Genomic DNA, 26,114 nt, shown 5'->3' with positions numbered 1-26,114 from the left:
CAGGGCTTAAACCCCCAACCTATGGATACTAGTCTGATTTGTTTTCACTGCACCAGGACAGGAACGCCCCCCTTCTGATTTTTCAAGACAGTCAGAAATATGGATGTCTACTGGAAATATCCAATTTTAAATGCTGGCAAAGATCTAATACATTCTATAGGCCAAACAAAATACATCTGCAGGCTGGGTTCAGCCCATGAACTGAAAGCTTGCAACTTTTACCATGTGGGGATGAGGAAGTTGGGCAGCACTGGTTCTTGAGACAAAAATATAAAATGATTTGTATTATCTTGGATTTAATAACATAACATTTACTTTTGAAATTTCCCTGTTAATCGTAGGCTTGAGCATTTAAAAGCTGGAAAGAATCTCAGAGATTACATGGTTTAATTCTCTTGTTCAACAAAAGAAGAGCCTGTGATTCAGAGAGAGGTGACTTGGATTTTGATTAAATATACAGCTGACCCTTCAACAACACTAGTTTGAACTCTGTGGCCTACTGACATGCGGGTTTTGTTTCAATAAATGTATCTGGGTATTTTCATTTTTGCAGATCTTTAACTGTGGGGCAATGCTGTGCTTGATTAGACATCACAGTACATGGACACAAAAGATGCAGAGTTTGGGTCCTGATTCTATCCAAACTGTTTCAGTTTCTTGCCTGGAGTCATTTACCATTCCCTTTGTTTTGAAGCAGACATAGAAGTATGTGGGTTTTCTACTAGGCGGGGGGGTTAGCGTCGACAACCCTAACCCCCATGTTGTTCAAAGGTCAACCCTATCTCAAAGAAATGAATAAAAAATCAGATTCTCAGTAATAGAAGGAGTTGTATTGGTCCACTGTCCAGGGTTATTCAATCCCAGCACTACTGACATTCTGGACTGGGTGAGTGCTTACTAGGCGGGACATCAGGTTCATCATATGATGTTCAGCATCATCTCTGGCCTCTGCCCACAAGATGCCAGTCATGAGGAGCAAAAATGTATCCAGATGTTGCCAGATGGGGGACAAAATCGCCACTGCTCTTGAAACCACTGCCATTTTCCAGCCCCTTTGTCTTACAGATGAGGAAACTAAGACTCAGAAAATTTAAGAATCTTGCCAAGATTACATGGGAAGTTACTGGCATGGCTGGTACCAAAACTCTTCCCAGCAGAGTGTTCTCTCCACCAAAGACTGCAAATCCAAACCACAGTTTTATTAGTAAAAAAGCTGTCTAAAGAGTTCCCGTTGTGGCTCAGTGGAAACAAATCTGACTAACATCCATGAGGATGCAGGTTCGACCCCTGCCCTTGCTCAGTGGGTTAAGGATCTGGCATTTGCCATGAGCTGTGGTGTAGGTTGCAGATGTGGTTCGGATTCTGTGTTGCTGTGGCTGTGGTGTAGGCCAGCAACTACAACTCCAGTTTGACCCCTATCCTGGGAATGTCCATATGCTGCTGGTGCAGCCCTAAAAAGACAAAAAAAAACAAAACAAAACAAAAAAGTGTCTACAACTGTGTTTTAATATAAGAAACCACATGGCAAAATTGTGAGGAGCGTAGCTTCTAAGACTAGCAGACCTGGGCTTCATTCTCAGCTCTTCTGCTTCCTAACTTTGTGACATTAACCAAATTAACCTCTTTGAATGTTCATTTCCTCATTTGAAACATGGGTCATCCTAAAAAATAAAGTTTATTTGAAAAAAAAAATGGGTCAGCAAATTGACAGAGGGCTTGCCACATAAGAGGAAGTCAGTAAATGGAAATTAATATTATCAACATTATCGTCATTAGCAGTATCATCAATTGGACATGGGGTCAACAAACTATAGCCCCCAAACCAAATCTGTCCTGCCTGTTTTTTGTATGGCCTGGAGATAAGAATAACTTTTACATTTTTTAATGGTTTAAAAAAAATGTATATATACTATTTGGTCATACATGAATACTGTGTGAAAGCAAATGTCATTGTCCATAGGTAGTTTTTTATTGGAACACAACATGTTTATTCATTTACATAGTCAGTGGCTACTTTCCCGCTGTAACCACAGAGTTGAATGGTTGCTACATAGATCTTATTGCTGGCAAAGCCTAAAATATTTACTGACGCTTTACAGGTCTCCAGGAAGAAAACAGGCAGCCATAATTGGCACAGAGCCCTCTGGTGTATAGGAGGAAATATAGCAAAATAATTTAGTGGGTTTTTTTTGATGCCCCCTTGCAGTTCTAGTCCCTATAACCATTGTATTTAATTCTGATCATGTGAGACATTTCTCAGTATCTGTGTGCACCTAGTATTTTCAGAAATAGTCATCTGGGGAACGTGAAAAACCTTTGCTTTTTATAGATATCCTTTCTTGAATAAACCTCATAATAGACTTGGTACCTCAGGGTGTTTTTCAAAATCTGAAATACTTATCAAAAAGAAAGCAGTTTTCTCAGTGTTAAGCCAACCACATATTTTAAGTGTTGCATGATTTGTACAGGACAATAAAGAGGCATATCTGGTTAGAAGGAAAAATAAACAAGAACAGTCTGCCAAGACTAAAATTTAGGAAATGTTGTCAAGTCACTTTTTTTTTTTTTTTTGGTAATACCTTGAGCATCTTTTGTGATTTAATCTGACTATAAGCCAAGAGTTTAAAAGTTAAGATACCAAAGAATGTATATATGTATGTGTGACTGGGTAACCTTGCTGTATGGTAGAAAACTGACAGAACACTGTAAACCAGCTATAATGGAAAAAAATAAAAATCATTATAAAAAAACTTAAAAATCAAAGTCAAGTCTATTCTCCAAGTCCATGATTTTCTTTTTCTGTGGAATGGATTAGTAATGATATCCTGCTGTATAACTGGGAACTATGTCTATTCACTCATTATGGAGCATGATAATGTGAGTAAAAAGAATGTATACATGTATGTGTAACTGGGTCACCATGCTATACAGCAGAAAATTGACAGAACACTGTAAACCAGCTATAATGGAAAAAAATTAAAATCATTATATAAATTCAAAAAAAAAAATAAAAGTCAAGATATCTCTTTACAGCCCTAGTCTTGCCACTAACTAAATTTTTGGTCTGCAGAATTCTACTTCAACTCAATTCAATATATATATTGATCATCTAATATGTGCCAGATGCTGCGCTGAGCATTGGAAGTGCAAAGATAAATCAGACATGGTCTTTGCGCTAAAAGATTTCACTACGGGTCTGTTTAAACCATTGAACTGCTTTGAGTGTCTGTAAGAGTAGGGCATTGAATTAAATATTTCATTCGCTCATGAAGTTTTGCTTTTTTTTTTTTTTTTTTTAGGGCTGCACCCACTGCATATGGAGGTTCCCAGAGCAGGGGTCCAATTGTAGCTACAGTTGCCTGCCTACACCACAGCCACAGCAATGCAGGATCCGAGCCTCCTCTGTGACCTACACCACAGCTCACAGCAAACCCCAGATCCCTAACTGAGCAAGGCCAGGGATCAAACCCACAACCTCATGGTTGCTAGTCAGATTTTTTTTCTGCTGTGCCACAGTGGGAACTCCCCACTCAAGAAGCTTTTATTGATCTCTTTTGTCTCGCCATACCCTCTGGAAAATATCAAGGAATGAAAATAGGACTCTATCACTATAATCATTCAATAACAAAGTATGCTAGTCACTGCCCTGGAAAGTAGTTCACAGGTATGTATAATACAACATAATAAATGCAAAATAGATGTATGAAGCATATGAAATGAAGGAGAATTCTTAAATGATGAGTTCATTGATGACATGGTATGTTGGGAGCTCCCTCCACTGAGAAGGGATAAACCAGACCAAAACAAATTTAGAAGCTAGGAAGAGGACTGTGGACAGTAGAGTCAGCCCTTTCCCATTGGAACTGGCAAATTAAAACCAAATCCAAAGGAGGTGAGTAAGATTCAATCTAATTTAGTCTGGACCAAGAATAATCTAGTACAAAGAAACAAGGCAAGTCATATCATTCCAGCTTCTGGGCATTTATGGTTCTTGATGCCACATGTAAACTAAAAAGATTCATTCTAAAGGGGATGATGGAAGTAAGGTACAAGTTCCCCAGGGGAAAGGGCTGATGAGTACCAGGATGGAGTTAGGCCAACAGCCAACTTCTGTTTTTAGGATTTCACCCTGGACCAGGAGAACAGAAATAAGCACCCACGATCAGAAATGAGACAGTAGCCCCATGCTCATAGAGGTCTGGAACAAGGGAGGCACATGAAAGGCTACAGATTATTCCCAAATCTCGTATTCATGTGAAAGGGAAGTTTATATGGATTGTTATCTCGGAAGGGATCAAGATATTGCTCACATGGGTACCATGGCAGGAAACTCAGACATCAAAGAGGCAGGCATCATTGGTCATGAAGAAAGAGCAGTACGAGAGGGCTTTGTAAATGGAAGCACAACATATTCAAAAGCAAAAGATGCACTTATAACTCTCAAATAATCCCACTTCTCTCTTCCTTGCCTTCTAAATTACTATCAGCAAATATATCTGCAATGCCAATGAGAGAGGCCCCATCATGACTCTCCATGTGATGGGTCCTGGGTACATTGGGCAGGAGATGTAGAATTCACACACATTGTTTAAGGCTGTTCAGATTAAATTCAATTAAATTTTAAACTTCCAATCCCGTTGCTCCAGGCACAGACTAGAACCAGATCTGCCTTCCTCAGAAAGGATCCTTTGACATTCAGATCCTTGAGGACACTCCAGAAATGTTGGATGCCTCCACCTGACTGGACTGCATCTTCTCCCTCATTCCCCTTACAGCATCACTCTACTTACTTCTCCATTTCCAAGGGTCCCTGGTAAAGGTCTGTCCCACTGCAGTTCAGAGCACACCTGGCCACAGCTAGTTATTGACCCCCTGCCCTCACCCCACCACTTCTCATGGGATCCAGGTTTCATGAAGTTCCCCGGTGTGCTGTGCCAAAGCTTTACTCTCTACTCGCCCCCACACCCAGCCTCCAATGCACTCCTAGGCCACAGTGCACTAGGGGGAAATTCAATCCATATGTTTCCTTTTCTTCCTACAGAACGCATCCAGCCATTGTTTAAAGAGGGAGGCAACAGCCAAGAAGAGCCATGTGAGACCTCTCTTGGCTTTCCAATCCTTTATTAGGGAGCAGGAAAAGAAGGACTTTGCCAAGAACAAACCTGAAACATTCCGTTGGGTTTGGTTCAAAACCTGCAAGTCATGTTTCCACACAAACACGTCCCTGGGACCGAGGATGTAAGGCACTGTTCAAGGTTGTCTCGGGAACGTGAAGAGAAGGTAACAGCTTCCACCACCACTGACCCAGCTCTGGGATGTGTGAAGGGAATCAGCATGTAGGAGGTTGTTTTATGTTATTACCTTCTGAAGCTGACATATGCCCTCTCCCCTTAATTATAAGCACACAGTACCTCAGTGGGACCTAGATATCTATCACATGTCTCAATTATCTCATTTTAAAATGAGAAAACTTAAGCTCAGAGAGGACAAGGGAGAACTGGTCCAAGGTCAAAGAGCTTATCAGTGTTTCATGATGAAGCCAGGACTTCTGATTGCACATTCAGAGCTTTGGAATCAATGCCTCATATGCCCTGACCTCACACAGATGCTAGATGTCAATAGAGAAAAGATGTATTTCCATGCTTTAACTTTCTTGGCTTATTTCAGGCCAATCATTTTTTAACAGTTCTCTTTATTCACATTGTCTACTTTTCTTGTATGGGGGGGGGGCAGGGGAAGGTGTCATTCTTTGACAAGCTAGGGACTTCAAGATTGCAGGGGAAACTCCTTCCGTAGGCTCCCCACCAGAAGTGGGCTCTCCTTAAATAATTTTGAAAACAGGGAGCTCACTGCTTTCTACGTTGGCCCATTCCATTTAGGGGCAGCTCTAGTTGCTGGAAAGATCTTTCTCACATTAAGCAGATGTTTGCTTCTCTGTCATTTTCCTCCACAAGCCCGTTTCCTTACTGGGATCTCCCAGAACCACTTCCAGTAGAACCCAAATAGGAATGCTCCAGGCTTCCTATAGAGCAAGCACTGCTGTCTGCCACTATAAAACACCTTTATCAGTCACTCTTGAGGCTTCTTTCCTTGCCCATGATCCCATCAGGGAGGGTCTTTTTTTTTAACTAAGAAATAATTGACATATAACATTATATTGGTTTGAGGTGTAAAACATAATGATTTGATGTATGTATATACTGTGAAATGATTAGACAATAAATTTAGTCAACAGCCATCACCACAGACAGTTACAACTTTTTTCTTGGGATAGAGATTTTTAAGATCTGCTCTCTTAGCAAGCTTCAAATATAAAATACAGTATTATTAACTCTAGTCCCCAGGCTGTACATTATATCCCCAGGGCTTATTTATTTTGTAACTGGAAGTTTATAGCTTTGGACCACTTTCACCCATTTTGCCCACCACCTGTTCCCCACCTCTGTAACCATCAATCCGTCCTCTGCATCTATGAGTCAGTTTTTGTTGTTGTTGTTGTTGATTGATTGGTTAGTTTTCTTTTTTTTTTTCTTTAGAGTCTACACATAGATGAGATCAAATGGTATTTTTCCTTTTTTTTGTCTGACTCATACCACTTAGCATAATGCCCTCAAGGTCCATCTCATTTGGTTGCAAATGGCAAAATTTTCTTCTTTTTTTAACGGTGGAATAACATTCCATTGCATGTAGATATAGATATATAGATCACATTTTCCTTATCCAATCATCTATGGATGGACATTTAGCTTGTTTCCATGTCTTAGCTCTTGTGAATAATGCTATAAGGGATGCAGATGGTTTTTCCAGTTAGTTTTTTCCTTTCCTTTTTTTTTTTTTTTTTTTTTTTTTTTTAGGGCTGCACCTGTGGCATATGGAAGTTCCCAGGCTAGGCATCAAATCATCGGAGCTGTTGGTGCCAGCCTAAGCAACAGCCACAGTAATGCCAGATCCTTAACCCACTGAGTGAGGCCAGGGATCAAACCTGCATCCTCATGGATACTAGTCAGGTTTCTAACCCACTTAGGCACAACAGGCACTCCCTATTTTTAATTTTTCTGATTGCATTTTTTAATAAATACTATGGCAGTTGAAGACCCAAGATTCTGTTAACTAAAATTTAACTAGGAAATCTTAAGTGTAATGCATCATGCTGGGATCTGAGAAAACACTAATAAGAATTACAGTAAAAATTTAATTTATGATATCACTATAATAATTCATTAATTAGAGTGCCCCTCTATAGTGCTAGGGAATCTTACAAAAATCAACAAGAGGAGTTCCTGTCGTGGCGCAGTGGTTAACGAATCTGACTAGGAACCATGAGGTTGCAGGTTCGATCCCTGGCCTCACTCAGTGGGTTAAGGATCCTGCGTTGCCCTGAGCTGTGGTGTAGGTTGCAGATGCGGCTCAGATCCCGCGTAGCTGTGGCTCTGGCATAGGCTGGTGACTACAGCTCCAATTCGACCCCTAGCCTGGGAACCTCCACATGCCGCAGGAACAGCCCTAGAAAAGACAAAAAAAAAAAAAAAATCAACAAGATTCATTAGCTCCTCCCTTTATGGAGGTCCTTTCTGGTGATCCCTTTTAGCCTTAAACCTCCATGGCTCTAAAAAAAAAAAGATCTCAGACCACAAGGGAAGCCTCTGCCGAAAGAGGCAAATAACAAGGATAAGAGAATGGGGCAGTTGTGAGCAGGAGAGTAGAGGGGAGGCTGGAGGTTTACAAAGGAGGTGGGAGACAGAAATAAGTGGAAAAGACAGAAGCTGGGTTTCAAGGAGCCCTGAAGATAATACTGATTATGGAGCATGATGTCATAGAAAGACCATGGATTTCAGAGTCAAGCAATGACAATCCAAATGCCAAATCCCAGGCTGCTAATTAGAAAAGTTGTTTAACCTTCAGGCATCAAGCATTTTAAACCTCTCTCTTCTCATTTACACAATGAGGATAATCACACATATTTCCAAGGATAAAATGAGAGCACAACAAACGTAAAATGTCTAAGACTCACTGACCAAAACACACAAAATTCCCATATAAGATAAAGCCTAGAAAGCAGACCATTGCTCTGAACTTCACTCGTCTGTTCTGACCCCTGACGGCCCTTTACCTTTTGACAAGGGAGTCCTGGAGATTGGAACCTTGATCAAACCCCCTGGGCTCAAACTCCAGTTTGGCTGTTAGAAAAGGATATATCCTTTCCCCTCTCAATCAGTGAGCCTGGTTTTATTCTTTCTTCACACACCTTGCCTTGGGCAAAGTGAAACAAATCCAGATATCAAGATGTTTCTGGAGCAGGATGGGGGAGACACCAGTCTCCCAGGGTGCTAGTCTATTTGCACAGCTGCAGTCAATTAGGGGAAACCGTAATTGTTTTATACTTTTGCTCAACGCTTAATCCTGGAGAAAGAAGAATGGGATGGTTGGTTTTCCTTTTTCATCTTTCAGTATTTTTGTTTTGTTTTTATTTCTCGTCATAATATTTAGATAGTATCTGTGTAAGGGAAGGCAATCATAATGAAATAGATAATCAGAGTGCGCCAAGGCACATTAACAGAAGTCTTTGCTTCAGAAATGCTTCATTTACCCAGAGAGCGGGCAGTACAGGGAGGGCATGGGAAAGTCTGTTTCTATGCACAGGGAAGTGATTCATGCCAATCATTTAGAGAGTATCTCTTTCGAAACGCTCCATATGTAGGATGGAGGATAATAAATCACGTCAACAAGCAAATGGGAGGTACCACACGTCTTCCAGGTGCTGAACTCATGCTAAGGACCGGAGGTGCCAAAACGAATAAGGAGCCTCGGGACCAGGATTAGGAGCAGAATTTAAGGGGAGGCCCCAAAACTCATTTGTCAGAATAAAAAGTGTTTTGTAAAGCAACGTTTTAAAAAGCAGGAAATGAACCAACAAAAACTCATGGTGCAAAAAAATATCAAAATTTTGGTATGATTTTGCTTTTAATTATTAGTTTTAAATGCATTTAAACTGCAAAAAACTTTAAGAAAGTCTCTGTGGGAGTAAAACACAAGAATGTTTACCTTACAAATTATGACAGCAACCTTAGTACGGAGTCTAGAAAACAAAAGATGGAAAAAATAGCAAGAAAAAAATATACAGCAAAAATGATATGGAACAAAAACAATTATGAAAATAACCATACACGTTTTCAATCTTCTGTTCAAAGCATGAGACTGAGATTAACTTCTAAAATAAATTTCTGTGATTTTAAGTTTGGGGATAAGATTGAGAATAAAAATATATTAATTTCCTTTGACCCAAAAATCATACTTCAGGAAACCTATCATAAGTAAAGTTGAAATAAGGAAAAGCATCATTTATAATAAAAAAAAAATTAAAAGAATTCTCAACAGACTATAATTCAATCATTTGCAAATAATGGTCATGAAGCCCAAATAATGTTAAAACATGATTGGACCACTTAATGGAATGAAAAAAAAAAATAGGAAGCATAAATACATGTATGCCACTTAAAAATTACATAAAAATTGCATAGAAAACAAAAACTAAATGTAAACATGCTAAAATTATAATAGTGACTTTATTTTAGTGGTTCAAGTTGAGAACATTTCCAGCCCTTCTTTCCTTCCTTCCTACTTTCCTATCTTCCTGTTTTTAGGATTGTATATTACATTTTTTTTACTGTATACTATATTATATATTATATTGCACCTAGGCAAGAAACAGATGGCATACTCAAAGAGATAGTTGAAAAGTATTTAATTACAGGACCACTCTCAGAGATGTGAGCAGGGTTAAGGAGAAGCAACAAGAGATTGAAAAAATACCTAGTGTCCAGCACCAGCTGGAAGCTGTTACTACTCCTAAGTTGGAAAAAAAAGAGGAGGGAGCCGTTTCTGGAGCCAGGGGAGAAGTGGAGCGCAGGAGAAGCTCTTCCACAGGAAGAACAACCACGATGGAACTGTAGAATAAACCATAGAATCTCTCTCTCCTCCCTCCTTCCATTGGCTGAACTCAGCTGGTAGAGAATAAGGGAACCTAGATGATGCCGTGTGTTGCGGTCAGCCTCAGGGGCTACGGAGCAAGTAAGGAGAAGGGTGGAAAGTGGATCTGGAGGGACAAAGAGACTATACACCACAAAATCAATGCGTTATTTTATTTCTCAAATGGAAAAATGTATAAATTAAGAAATTGCATTAGAAACTTTTCTCGTTCATCAAATGCAGATAAAAACAATTCCTACCTCAAAAAGTTATTGTGTCATCTTGAAAGTCAGCCATGTCTGCTGATTTGTCTTGTCAATATTATCATAATCATTATTATATATGTATTTATGGTGGTGGAGCTGGTGGTGATAGCAATGGCTGTGGAGATGATGATAATGATAGTGAAGATGGTAATGCCATTGTCTCTAACGGTGACAGCTATCATGATGGCAATGATGGTAGCAACGGTAGTGCTGACGACGGTGGCAGCATACACGAGGGTGCTGGTGACGGGCCAGCGGTGGTACATTAGCACCTTATCCTCTTAGATGAAGTATGAGATTCACATGTTATCAAACGTTATCCTTGAAGGACACATGACTCTACTCTCAAGTAAGTCGATGAGATCAAGGACCGTTAGATGGTAAAATATGGATCTGTAGGGCCCATCACTATGACGTTTCTTTAATCCATAGAAAAAAATGTAATTCAATCCAGAAACTGCTATGTGGGATCTTCAAAAAGGAATGAAAGTTTCTACCTTCATAGTCTTTGCAGCCTGAGAGCAAGAACAAGTGGCAAACACACAATACAGTAGACACAGCATCGTTGCCTGTGAGCACCTTCTACCTAATGCCTAACCGAGTGTCTAGCATATTAAGAACCTTAAAAAATATTTAAGTAGTGAATGAAAAACTCTATTAATTATTATGGAAGTGCAGACCAGATTGATTGTGTAGAGAGGATAATACTGAGTTCTTAACTATTCTAACCACTTCACATGCTTTAACTCAGTCTATCTTCTCAACAGTCTTATGAAATAGATTCCTGTTGTACAGATATGGCCATTGAGACACAGATTAAGGAAACAGTACTATGTCATACAGCTTGGCAAATGAATAACTTGGGATTCAAACCCAAGGAACTCTAGTGCTAGAGCATGGACTCCTACCTCCAATGCCATCAGAGAAGGCTTCCTGGTGGAGGAGGTAGAATTAGAATTAAGTCTAGAGGATTTGATAATGACGGGAAAACCCTAGGGAAGGCCATTGAAGGCAAAGGAAAGAGCAAAGGCCCAGAGGGAAAACACAGAAGTAGTTTGAGGAGTTCCTGTCATGGCTCAGTAGTTAATAAATCCGACTAGGAACCATAAGGTTGCAGGTTCGATCCCTGGGCTTGCTCAGTGGGTTGGGGATCCAGTGTTACCATGAGCTGTGGTGTAGGTTGCAGACTGGCTTGGATCCCATGTTGCGGTGGCTCTGGCATAGGCCGGCGGCTACAGCTCTGATTCGACCCCTAGCTTGGGAATCTCCATATGCTGCAGGAGCGGCCCAAGAAATGGCAAAAAAAAAAGACAAAAAAAAAAAAAAAAAAAAAAAAAAGGAGAAGAAGAAGTAGTTTCAATCATATCCTCAGAGATAAACTTTGAGAAGATAATCTGGAACCCAATTTATAAGTATACTGAATGGACTGTGCTTGGAACAATGAAATAAAGATAAAACAAGTTGGAATATATTATCCCAGATTCTTTAGGGGCAGCAAAGGTTGCAGGATTTGTTTTTATTTTGTTGTGTCTTCAGAGGGAGCTCTCTCTTGAGTTACTTGCGAAAGTGAGCAAACTGGTGAGGGTGGAGAAGATGCATTTTTGTAAATTTGTTGCTGTTTTTGCCAGAAGCCCAACCAGCATGGCAGCACCTGGGGCAAGAAGCAGGAATGAGTTTGGTGACAGCCCTGTCTTCCACGTGGGAGGCAGTATTCAATGTGGGGACAGTGGAGCTGCAAACAGGAGCCAGGAAGGACCAAGATGGGAGGAACATCTGAAGCCCAGGAAGGAATCAGGTAGGAAATGAGAGCCTGGCACAGCCAAGCCCCAGCATAGAGCAACTGGGGAAATCCCTCTCCTATTTCCTGTTTCCCAGCTCTTTTTATTGGTCTAGCCCACCTGCTCCAACTCTGCCCTCTCTTCCTGCACCTAGAGACATGGCAGCACCTCTGATTGTTTCTGCTACATTAGGACTGGCTGGAACATGTGAAAATTTACACTACCTCAGGACAGGAAGATGAATGAGTTACAGGGAAATTATTTTAAAATCTCCTCAACATAAAAAATATAATGTCAAGGTGGTCAGGAACACCAAAGAGAAAAAATATATATATACAAAGGCAGGGAAAGTCATGAGAAGAAACCACTGTGCGTGTGTGTGTGTGTGTGTGTGTGTGTGTGTGTGTGTGTGTGTGTTTCATTTGGCTCGGTTTCTTTAAATAAAAATGTTGTTTGGGAAATATTCTCAGTGAGAATCTCTTTTTTGGCACCAAAGTGGTTGTGTTTGGGCACCGTTCTCTGAACACCAGGGCACCTCCGAGTATAGGAGGCTAAGTGTGGTTCCCTGCAATGAGCCTCACTGCCATCCTGGGCCAGGAATGTGGTTTGAATTCCTCCCCTCTTCCACTGGCTGTTTCATCCATTTTTTTTGACAGGCATCCCAGGGACCCTGCTCTTCCTTGGCCAAAGTACTTCACATCTTGTCTGCCTCAGTTTCCTCATTATGAAATGGGGCTAAAATGGTGTTGAACAGCCCTCACTGAAGTGACAGGACCCGTCCTCACTTGGAGTGTGGGCTCAGGTGAGTGAAAGAATGGACAGCTTATAGATGCATGAGCAGGAGAGGGGACATCCTTCAGATGGGTTCTTCTCATAAATGGGGCAACTAGCAGCTTTCAAATGCAGTTTGGTGAGGGGACTATGGGAATAAAGAAATTGACAGCCAGAGTTCCCATTGTGGTGCAGCGAAAATGAATCCTAGTGAGAACCATGAGGTTGCAGGTTCAATTCCTGGCCTTGCTCAGTGGGTTAAGGATCTGGCATTGCCGTGAGCTGTGGTGTAGGTGGCAGATGTGGCTCAGATCCTGTGTTGCTGTGGCGCACGCAGGCCAGCAGCAGCAGCAGCTCTGATTTGAACCCTAGCCTGGGAACCTCCATATGCCATAGATGCGGCCCTAAAAAGCAAAAAAAAAAAAAAAAAAGAAGAAGAAGAAGAAGAAAGAAATTGACAACCAATGGAAATTTTTTTTACAAAAACCATATTTTGGTTACCTTTACCACAGAGAAACACTCAAAACAAAAATAAGGGTCCCATTCAACAGTACCGGTATGATAGTCATATATGAAGAATTTAGATTTCATACATTCATTTATTAAAATTTTTATAAATATTTAGTAAAAGTGCACTGTATTCTCAGGCATTAACTCAGTTCTGATATATGCTAGCAAAAAAACAAACATATAGATTTCTTCCCCAAAATATGCACTCCAGGGGAGGAGATAGACATTAAGCAAATAGAACATGCATGCAAGTTCTGGTTGACACTATAAAACAAAACAAACAAGCAAACAAAAACCCAGAATTCTCTGAAGAAAACCCCAGGAGCTCAGTAAAACCCCACTTTTGGAAAGCAACATTTCAGCGAAGATCTGAAGATGGAGCGAAAGCTGACTTGGTGAAGAGTGGAAAGAGCATTCTAGGCAGAAGGAACAGCACAAGGTAGAAAACAGTTGCCAAAGAGGTCCCACTGGAGAGCAGTGAGCAAGGGTACAAGATGAGGCTGGAGAGGTGGGGACAAGCCAGATTACCCAGAGGCCCACTGTGATGTGAAGACCGGGAGGGGTTAGTTCAGCTGCAATGAGAATTTACAGGACCATTCTGAGCAGGGGAACAATGCGACCCATGAGAGTAGAGGCAATAAAACCCATTAGGAGGCTGACTCCACAGTTTGAAGAGACATGAGGCTGATGAGAACTAAAGCAAGGGCAGTGCAAGTGAGAGAAGTGTGGAGAAGAGTTTATTTGGGGGTAAAATGCAAAGGATTTGGTGACAACATGGAATGAAAAGATAGAAAAAGTAGCACAACAAGAGCCTAGATCCCCAGATTAAGCAACTGGGTGGGTAGAAGAGCAATTTATATGATAAGTAAATGATGGGGAAGCTACTTTGAGAAGCTCATGGTCCAACATCCAAAAAGGACTTCATTTGCAATTTGCAGTTGCTTCAATGTCCATCTCAGAAAATACAAAAAGTCTGCTGGAGGAAGGGAGGGGCCTGTAAACCTGGCTGGAATTAGAGGAAAAGGAATCACAGAAGGCATGTCATTGGGGTTGGCTCCCGAAAGATGGGGTGTGTTTAACAGACTGAGGAGGAAAGAAAGATATCCTAGGAAGAGGAATAGCATTTTAAAATGTATGTAATAATGCCAATTCTGCAAAACATTTGGGAGGATTAAGTAAAATCATTTACATGGAAATACCTAAAACTGTGTTTTGGAATTTGTTTATGGTATTTACACCCCTGTCGCCAGCCCATCCAACAGCCAGTGTGTACGTCTATCTCAGTCTTCATCAGTCAAAGGAGGAAAAAACTCTGTTTGACTTCCCTGCCTCTTCCTAATATACCTAAAATATGTACACGAAATGTATCTATGGATATGTATCTATAGACCTGCAGGGTTAGTAATTGAAGGTTGCAAATAAAGGAATTACAGCGGACCTTTGAACAATATGCATTTGAACTATGTGGTCCACTTGTACAGATTTTTTTTTTTTTTTTTTGATGCCGGATACTATGTTACTACACGAGAAGATCACAGTTTGTGGAATCCATGTATATGGAACCACAGATATGGAGGAACGATGGATATAGAGTGCCAGCTATAAAGTATATGTGGATTTTCCACTGCACAAAGGGTCAGTGCCCTGAGTTGTTTGAGTCAACTGTAATTCATGAGAATAGGGGGTTTAATTTGCCTTTTTAATTATATTTCCTTAAGTTTTAAAGGAAAGATCATTGAAAATTCTCACATTCTCCATTTGTCTACATGCCCCCCTCAGCAGCTGGTACAAGGAGGTGCTCAGGAAAAGTTAACTAAAAAATATGAATCAGCACAGCAAGTATGCAGTGCCTCCTATTTTCCAGAGACTATTAGGTCTGGGGGCACAGAGATATCTAAAGCAAAGGTCCTGTCCTCAAGAAAGTCACAGACATAAATCTAAAGGAATAAAAACATATGCAGACATACTCACAGTATGATAAATGTGTCCAAATAAATATACATATAGTATCTCTCCTGCCCCTTCCAAAATTCAGAAGTTAGCAGAATACAGCCAAACCAAAATATTTTTCAACCCATAAGCATTTGCAGGCTTGAAATCACCAAAGCAGAAACTTGAGGGTACAAAGACAGACTAAAGTACAGTCAGTGGAATTCCTTGAAGTTACCCATAAATATTCACCAAGCCTTTCCCCAGTCCTACACCTAGTCATAAATCCCCCTGCTTCTTTTCAAGAACTTTTATATTTGATCAACGATGCAGGGTGATGTTTAAACCAGGCCATTTGGAATATTCGATTTTCATACATCGTTTTAAGATTTTAATTTCCACTCTGCAAGCCCGCTTGTATTTTCCCTGTCCTGAAATAAATCAGGATTTCCAAGACATGAAAGCAAGCTCCAAGCACAGAAGGGCTTTCTGATCGTTCAGCCTGGTTGCATTGCTCAGTCAAGTCATACGTACAAACAACTTACCTCTCACCTCATCTCGGTCCTGGGGGGACAACCTAAAAAAAACTGGCAGCTAATGTGGTGAGAGAAAAATACCCAGCACTCAAGATCAATCTGTCACAAAGAGGCAAGAGTCATCCATCAAAGGAGAGAGGGACAAACTCGAAGATGTTGTGAAACATTTACTCAGCCAATCTGAAACTAATTGGCCCCTCTACTTGGTCTCTTTCTCCCCTCCTTGTCAAGCCAGAGGCCACAGAGCTATAAAGGGATAGCCAGCTCTTAGCAGCAGAACGGATGATGTATACAGGATATTGCTAATATATCATAGAATCGGAGTGTGTTAAAGCTGAAAGGGTCTTTGGAGTTCATTTAGCCTAGTTTGGAGAGCCAGCACTTGGGGAGCAAGAAGAGCTCTGGACTTGATCAGACCGGGACAGGGTTCTAGCCTCCACTTTGCTTATTTTCAAGCTACGAGCTCTTAAGGAAGTCATTTCAACCCGTCTGAAAAGTATATGCCTCATCTGTCAAAAGGGAAAAAAAATGTCTTACTCATAGGGGTTCCACGAGAGTATAATATAAGTAAGTTCACATTGGAAATACCACTGAACATAAAAATAGGTGAGAAATTATTATCATCATTATTGCAAACAACCCAATAAATGCTACCCAAATCCAATCAGTAAGAGTAGACTTAACTAAACCTCCACCTAACTGACCTGATAGAATCAATAGTTTGCATTGCTTTTGTAAAAGACAGAGTCGCACCGCAGCACAGAGCATGTCCAGTGCTAGTGGAATGGTCTCTAGCATACCAGGAACTTATCTCCCCCTAGTTCAGGGATATGATGACCACAAGTCAATTATGTTTGGGAGTTCACACTGTGGCATAAAGGGTTAAGAATCTAACTGCAGTGTCTCAGGTTGCTACAGAGTCGTGGGTTCAATCTCTGGCCCAGTGCAGTGGGTTAAAGGATTTTGCATTGCTGTAGCTCTGGTATAAACTCCAACTGTGGCGCAGATTAAATCCCTGGTCCAGGAACTTCCCTATGCTGTGGGTGTAGCCATTAAAAAAAAAAATCATTTATATTTGTTCCCATCCTTCTTTTGGCCACACCCTCATAATGTAGAAATCCCCAGACCCAGGATAGAACATGTGCCACAGCAGTAACCAGAGGCACAACAGTGACAATGCCAGATCTTCAACCCACTGAGCCACCAGAGAACACCATATACTTACAATTCTAGTTGTATTTCTGAAAACAATTATAAAAATTAATTAAATATTATGTAAATAAAATATCTTTTAATAAAGATATTGCTGTTTATTTGAAAATACAGATGAATGCTATGTAATAACTATTTTAAAACAATTTGGTAAAAGACACTACATGTTCAAGTTTCTTTGAAATGTCCTTTATATCCTGCTTCACTTTATTATTTATTTATTTATTTATTTATTTATTTTTACTTTTTAGGGCCACACCAGTGGCATATGGAAGTTCCCAGGCTAGGGATCAAATCGGAGCTACGCTGCTGGCCCACACTACAGCCACAGCAATGCAGGATCCAAGCCATATCTGCGACCCACACCACACCTCATGGCAATGCCAAAACTTTAACCCACTGAGCGTGGCCAGGGTTTGAACCCTCATCCTCATGGATATTAGTCAGATTCATTTCTGCTGCATCACAACAGGAACTCCTCCTGTTTGAATTTAAAGAAACTGAAAATATTAGAGCTTATGAGCACAGTCATTCAAGAGAGTCAACTCTAATCAGTGAATAGATCTGTGGGCAAAGCAAAGGCCTTGCCCTACTTTGAGAGATTGTTATGTGAATTTTGCATTAATATAATTCATCATCTAATTAAATCTAATAACTAACAAACTCTCTGTGCTAACTGACTTGTAAGTAATTATTTTTTGTCATTTATATACCTATCTGCTGATCTAGAGAAGAACTGACTATAAATCATGTTTAACACGAGTTCCTTGTCATTGAGGAAGCCATGATCTAGTTAGATACTAGCAAAATGTGCAATACTTATAGTTCAATTATGGACATAAAAGTTAACTAAAATTATCCTCCAAGAGCAACAGTACCAAGAGAAGAAAGCCAGATTTTTCAAAATAGTTGGAGCATTATTGTTTCTATTTGCCATGACCATAAACATGGTTTTATCTGGGATCCCATCATTTATTTCAGGGATAATGAATGTTTCCTTATTGTCAATTCACCTTCAGTGCTTAGAACACAGGAGGTTCTCAACTGGTAGGAGCAATTATCATGAAAGATATAAAGAAAGAGAAACAGGAGTTTCCATTTTGGTTCAGCAGAAATGACTCTGACTAGCATCCATGAGGACGCAGGTTTGATCCCTGGCCTTACTCAGTGGGTTAAGGATCCAATGTTGCTGTGACTGTGCTATAGGTCACAGAGGTGGCTCTGATCTGGCATTGCTGCGGCTGTGGTGTAGGCTGGCAGCTGTAGCTCTGATTTGACTGCTAGCCTGGAAACTTCCATATGCCGTAGGTGTGGCACTGAAAGAAAAAAAAAAAGGTAAAAAAAAAAAAAAAAAGAAAGAAAGAGAAACATACACAGGACTTTGAGGTAGGATTAAATAAGAGGGGGGAATCCAGGAGCAGGAAGAGACTGAGCAAAGGCCTGGAGGAGGAAGAAGTCCTGGATCCATATTTTCTTATAAACTTCTCTTGGACACTTTCTCATACATCATGACCTCCCTACCTGTATGCCAGAACTGACCTTGCTTGTCCAGCCCAAACAGTAGGATTTTAAAATCTGAAGTAGTTGCCACCATTTACATATCAGAATATTTCATGTACAGATTAGCAGTTTCTCCTAGAATATCAGGAGGTCTAGCAACTCCAGCATTCCCACATGGAAGCAATGGGCAGGCACTTTCCTGCAGGTAAGACATGACCTCTCCCATACGTCCTCGTCACCATGGCTCCCTGGCTGGCTTCACTCATTTTCTTTCCTTGATAATTCAGGTTTTGACCCCTTACTAAAGTGTGCCTTTCACTGTGGTGATCCTGGGTCCCTGCCCTGGAGGGTATGCAGAACAACAGGAAGTGGTTCAGAAGGCAGGTAATGTGAATCTCAGTGAAGAACTGGCGATGGGAAAGGAAACAGAAATAAATGCATTTCAAAGAATGAAGTCATGGGAATCAATAAAAGATCATGTCTTGGGGAAGGAGAGGCAGAGTTTAAAGTAATTTTAGGGATTGTAGCCTAAAACACCAAGAGAAAGGTGACTGAAGTGTGATAATTAGGGAAGAGATCAGAAGAGGAAGGGAAAAAAAGAGGAAGAGAGGAGGAGGCAGGAAGGAAGGGAGAGAGCAAAGAAGAATTTAAGTGGCTCCTATACCAACTATTTTCTCATCAGCTAGTTTTAGGGGAAATATTATGATACATTTCATACATGCTGAATTTGGAGCTAGTGAAACTTCTAGTAATGACTTCTGATGGGCAGCAACTAAGAAAAGAAGAAATTCATCTCTTCAACAATTTTTAATAAGAAAGGTAATAATGACAAAAATGTCTAATCTGCATTGAACATGTACTCTATGCCTGTTACAATGGCAAACACTTCCTAGTTAGGAGAAGTCTTTTGTAATTTTCTGAACAGTCGTAGGAGGTAGCAACAATAATAAAGACGATACATCATAATTGTTAAGAGCAAATTCAGAGTCACTGTGCCAGACACTGTTCTAAAAGCTTTACATACATTAAATCATTTGATGATTACAACATCCTTGTGAAATGGGTAATTTGTTATTATCTGCATTTTCAAGATGAGAAAGCTAAAATCAAGAGGAATTAGGTAACTTTCCCAAGATTACACAAGTAGTAATGATGGTGGATTTCCCACCTAAGTCTGTCTGAATCGCAGTTTGAGCACTGAGCCATTACAATCTAATGCTCCCTGACTTCAGACTATTCTACAAAGCACAACAGTCATCAAAACTATACGGTACTGGCACAAATATAGAAATATAGATTAGTGGAACAGGATAGAAAGCCCAGAATTAAACCCACACACCTACAGCCAACTAATCTATGATGAAGGAGGCAAGAATATACAATGGAGAAAAGACAGCCTGTTCAATAAATGGTGCTGGGAAAACTGGACAGCCACATGTCAAAGAATGAAATTAGAACACTCCCTAACACTATACACAAAAATAAACTCAAAATAGATTAAAGACCTAGATATAAGACCAGACACTATCAAACTCTTAAAGGAAAACATAGGCCAAACACTCTCCGACATAAACGACAGCAACATCTTCTCAGAGCCAACACTTAGAGTAATGACAGTAAAAACAAAAATAAACAAATGGGACCTAATTAAACTTAAAAGTTTCTGCACAGCAAAGGAAACCCTGAACAAAACGAAAAGACAACCCACAGACTGGGAGAAAATCTTTGCAAATGAATCAACTGACAAGGGATTAATCTCCAAAATTTATAAACACCTTCTGCAGCTCAATACCAAAAAAACAAACAATCCCATCAAAAAATGGGCAGAAGATCTAAACAGACAGTTCTCCAAAGAAGACATATGGATGGCCAAAAAACTCATGCAAAGATGTTCAACATCACTCATTATTAGAGAAATGCAAATCACAACCACTATGAGGTACAGCCTTATACCAGCCAGAATAGCCATCATCAAAAAGTCTACAAATAATAAGTGTGGGAGAGGGTGTGGAGAAAGAGGAACCCTATTGCACTGTTGGTGGGATTGTAAATTGGTGCAACCACTGTGGAAAGCAGTATGGAGATTCCTCAGAAAACTAAACATAGAACTACCATTTGACTCAGCAATCCCACTCCTGGCCATCTACCCAGAGAAAACCATGGCTAGAAAAGATACATGTACTCCAATGTTCATTGCAGCACTATTTTCAATAGCCAAGACATGGAAACAACCTAAATGCCCATCGACAGAGGAGTGGGATCAAGAAGAGGTGGTACATATACACAATGGAATATTACTCAGCCATTAAAAGGAATGAAATACTGGCATTTTTAGCAACGTGGATGGACCTAGAAATTATCATGCTGAGTGAAGTCAGCCATACAATGAGACACCAACATCAAACACTTTCACTGACATGTGGAATCTGAAAAAAAGACAGAATAAACTTCTTTGCAGAACAGATACTGAATCACAGACTTTGAAAAACTTATGGTTTCGGGAGGAGACAGTTTGGGGGGTAGGAGGATGTGCTGGGGTTGTGAGATGGAAATGCTATAAAATTGGATTGTGATGATCATTGTACAACTATAAATGTAATAAATTCATTGACTAATTTTTAAAAAAGGGAAAAAAGAAAATAATTCTCAGAAAGTTAAAAAAAAAAAACTAATACTCTGTGCCAGAAATGGTTGTTGGCACTAATGACTCAAATAATAAAAGAAGACAGGCAGTCTCTGCCCTCAAGGAACTCCCAATCTAAAAGGAGGTACAGATGTACACAAACACTGCAGGCTAATCCCTCAGGGCAGTGGCTTAGCAGGTGCTCTGAAAGCACAGAGGTAGTGGAGCTGAACCTGCCTGGTGGGAGGAGGTCAGGCAAATAAGTCCTCACGAAATCACAGCACAAGGAAGCTGAATTCTGGAAAGATGGAGACAAATTTGCCAGGCAGGGAAGAGAGAAAAAAAATTGGCAAAAGGCATAGAAGGATGGGCGTTTAAGCCTTCTTTAGGGAACATCAAGATGTTTTGAAGGGCTGGGAATTTTTAATTGTGGAAAAAGGCAGAGAAAAGTGAAATGTCACAGCACAGCAGGCAGAGCCAGACTGAAAGCCGTGCTAACGAATGAAGTGATATAGACAACTAAGATTTCTGCGAGCACTGTCATGCACAAGGAGTATGTTTTTGTCCTTCAGGTAATGGGAAGAAATTGAAAGTGTAACATGCTCAGATTTGTATCAGAAAAATGTCCCTCTTCCTCTTATGCTGTTGGTAGGAATCCCCTGGGCTTGCTGAATATATATCCAGAGAAAACTATAATTCAAAAAGATACGTGTAGTCCAATTTTCATATCAGTACTATTTACAATGGTCAAGTCATGGAAGCAACCTAAATGCTCATTGTGGTGTGTGTGTGTATAGACAGATAGATGGATAGAGTGAGACAGAGAAAGAGATAGATAGATAGATAGATAGATAGATAGATAGATAGATAGAGATATACATCACATCTTCTTTATATACTCATATATATATACATATATAATGAAATACTACTCATTACATAATACATATAATGGAATATTACTCAGCCATTAAAAAAGAATTAAATAATGCCATTTGCAGCAATATGGATGGACTTAGAAATTATGATATTAAGTGAAGTAAATTAGACAGAAAAAGGTAAATATCATATGATATCACATATATGAAAACTAAAAAAGATAAAAAAGGACTTATTTATAAAGTAGAAATAGACTCACAGACATAGAGGTTACCAAAGGGTATAGTAGTGTTGGAGCAGGAAGGAAAAATAAATTTTCAGGTTCTTTTGCATTATAGGTTATTACAAGATATTGAGTATAGTTCCCTGTGCTATACAGTAGGTCCTGGTTGTTTACCTATTTTATATAGGATAAGGACCCGAATCCAGAGGGTAGAGAACAAAGGATAAAGAGAAACTTCAGGATTATTTTGCAAGGGTAATGTAACCTCTGGCTTTCTATTAATCTGTTAAAAGACAACATGGTGGGATAACTTTGACAAATTCAGTTCGTGTCAGTTATGCCAAATAACCTTCTGTACTCAACCGCAAGGAAAGTTGCTATTTTTGTCTCTTTATATCCATGATCTAGCTCTTTCCACAAAGGATTTGAGGTGCCAGGAAAATTACTAAATGAAATGTAGCATCTTACAAGTGAGTTCTTACTAAAAGAACTGATCTGGCAGCATAAATCAGCCTCTCCTGTCAAATGAGACAAGTTCAAGTTGAAGATACCAAGAAACATGCTCTGCCTCAGCTGGAGATTCCAAGTTACTGTCCTTCACTTTGTGTGGAGAAACAAATGGTGAGAAAAAGTCTAGTTTGTGCTACTGCTAAATTGAACATTTCTCTGGGAAAAAGAGGAAACATTGAAATCAGCAATGCGTTTCAAAGAGAAGATGCACACCTTTCCTGAAAACATGTAAATACCTCACAGCTTTAATTAAACAAGGCAATACCTTAATCTTAAAACAGATGAGTTCCTAGAAATGAAGCTCAAAACATACACACACACACACACACACATATATACACATACACACATATATATATACACACATACATATCACATTTGTGCAGAGTGTTTTTGTCCTCTTAATCTCACTTAATTCTTGTATAACAACTTACAAAAAAATCTGGAAAAGAACTATTATCTCCATTTTACAGATGAAAAAACTGAAGGTCAGAGCTTGAAAATAATTTCCTGAGAGCTGCACAACTTTAGTTGTTAGGGACAGAATTAGATTGAGATAGTAATTTTACTAACATTCATTTTAAGGAAAATGGAGTATGATAAAAATAGTAGGAACTAAAATTTAGAGTGGCCACTATGTGTCAGGTCCAATGCTATGTACCTGATGTGCATTATCACATTTAATTTTCAAAACATCCCATGGTTGGGGCAGTATCATTCTTCCCATTTCACAGATGAGGAAACTGAGGCCAGAGATGGTGATCATACCAAGGTCCCACAGGTAACTATTGATGGACCAAACCTAGACATTCTATGTCAAATCTAGCTCTTAACTAAACAAAAAAAAACTATTTAAATCTTGCTTCTGCTATTAACAATCTAGCCCTGGCCAAATTGTTGGAGCCTCTGTTAAGCAAAATTATGTGTGTATGTATCTATCTATATGTGTGTTTGTGTATGTGTGGCCTGGTTCATCATCATAGTTTTGTAGGCCACCAATAAACATTAATTTCCCACATTTCAAAAATAATACATTGTCACTAGTTATTTTTATGACAGAAATAGCCATGCTAGTTAATCTAACATAAAATGGCAGGATTTGTATTGACAGTGGGGGAGGAATAAAAAACTGTATCTTCAACTCATCTTAGAGTCATATTTTGCTGCTAATCTCAAAGATTTCTCCCAGGCTTCTTAGGGGAGAATTAAAATTTCCTTTGGAGAAGGAAACAAAAACTACACTTGTTCATAAAATCAATTGTCTTGCCAACAAAAGCTCATCTGTTATGGAATTCCCAAATGACTTAAGCACATTAAATCTAAGTTACTTAGCAATACTATAGTTTAAATAAGTAGAATCTTGTTAATCAAAGACGGGTCCCAGAAAATTCTCCTCCAAACACTGAAGGATTTAGAATCTCGAAATAGAGGCACTTGAATTTGAATCAAGGCCGTGTTTGAAAGTCAGAGCTCAAGTCTTACGGTTTCCAACCCTTTCAGGTAAAAGAGTCCCTTTTTAAACATGGCAGAATTTGTGGATCTACTCCCTGCCAAAATGAGAAAAGTAGTGATATTAGTTTATGTTAGTGTTTTAAACTACAGTTGTAAAAGAAACTGTGTATTCATTCGTATATAATTTGTATTTTACTAATCCTAACTGTATAATGCATTTCTATTTAAAAAATGATGACTCTGAGATGCTAGACATTTTTTTAAGCATACAAATTCTTGTGTCCATGGGTCCCTTTCAAAAAAAATCTATAGCCTCTTACAGTGATCCCCAGGGTGGAAATCAATGTTTTAAAATGTTAGAAGGGACATTTAATGTCATATAAACCACCTCAGTACCTAATAAATGCATCCCAGCCACAACATTTTGATGCTAGCCATGTGTTATTTGTTTGAACATGCTCAAAGATCAGGGGTGGGGGAAGCTGGAACAGGGGAGACCTGGCCAAGGAGACAAGTGTGTGCAAAGTACCTCACAAGTTGATCTATCCCACTGTGCAGATATTAGGAAATGCTTTAGAAGGAGCGTCCATCTGCTTAAACATCTCAAGTCCCCTATATCAGTCAGGGTCTCCTCAGGAAAATCAGAACCACACTAGTGCTTTCAAATCATGGGGAGGAGGAGTGGGGGTGGAGGGTGGAAATAATACAAGGCAAAGGAAGCCAAATGGGGGAGGTAAATAAGAACAGAGTTTAGTGACTGCAGGAAGCTGCTACTACCCATAGGGGTGGAAGAATCAAAGGAAGCAAGTAATATCAGCAGAGCCTGGCACACCCACTGCAGACCAAGCAACTACTGAGTGAGCCAGTGAGTCTGCAGCTACTGCCTCTGCAGCTGCAGCCACCATGACCTGACCTCTGATAGCACTGAAACTCACACCCCCTGGCAGTCAGTCACTGGCAACTGCCCACAAGATTTACTTCCTCTAGATCTACTGAAGGCAGCTACAGGGTACAGATGCCCATTTCTTTTCTTTTTTTTTAATGATTTTTTTTTCCATTATAGTTGGTTTACAGCGTTCTGTCAATTTCTGCTGTACAGCAAAGAGACCTACACACACACACACACACACACACACACACATATATTCTTTTTCTCACATTATCCTCCATCATGTACCATCATAAGTGACTAGGTATAGTTCCCTGTGCCATGCAGCAGGATCTCATTGTTTATCCACTCCAAATGCAATAGTTTGTATCCATGAACCCCACATTCACATTTCTACCAGAGATAACATCAGAAGCAGAAGCAGAGCAATGACCTTCCCCCTACCTATCTCGTTTCTCCACTTATACTCCTGCTTTACAATCTAATACCTCCCACTGGTTAAACAGACAAGGAGGGCCATCAAGGGAATTTGGCAAGTGTTGCTTGCAGAAGTCTAGCCCATTGTGGTACAGGCCTGAGCATGACAAACTTGGAAGCAAAAGGCAATTGATCAGCTTGTTGCAACCCTTTGGCAACCCAGATCCGCTCTCACCCTTTAGACACACTTAACTTCCAACAATAGCAGAATCATAATTCTGCCTAATATGATGAACTTCTTAATACAAAGATCCTCTCATCTTTTCAAAAACTGGAGGATAAAGCCTCACCAACTTCCATAGCCATGGGTCAATTCCAACTGGAAATGCAATAACCTTGAAACTAAATAGAGTTCCTGTTGTGGCTCAGTGGGTTAAGAATTCGACTAATATTTATGAGGATATGGGTTTAATCCCTGGCCTTGCTCAGCAGGTTTAAGGATCTGGTGTTTTCACAAGCTGTGGACAGGTTGCAGATGTGGCTCGGATCTGGCATTGGTGTGGCTGTGGCATAGGCCAGCAGGTGCACCTCCAATTCGACCTCTAGACTGGGAACTTCCATATGCTGTGGATGAAGCCCCAAAAAGACGAAAA

The 26,114-nt window shown here is 39.9% G+C and overlaps 1 long non-coding RNA gene across 3 annotated transcripts in view; it reads right to left on the bottom strand.

The window, feature by feature from the left end:
- LOC102158676 overlaps positions 1-26,114 on the bottom strand; it is a 201,662-nt gene that overhangs the window by 90,935 nt on the left and 84,613 nt on the right. The window lies entirely within an intron of this gene.

Source organism: Sus scrofa, chromosome 6 (genome assembly GCF_000003025.6).
Source record: "Sus scrofa isolate TJ Tabasco breed Duroc chromosome 6, Sscrofa11.1, whole genome shotgun sequence".
NCBI lineage: Eukaryota > Metazoa > Chordata > Mammalia > Artiodactyla > Suidae > Sus > Sus scrofa.
This window is presented reverse-complemented; position numbering and strand designations above follow the sequence as displayed.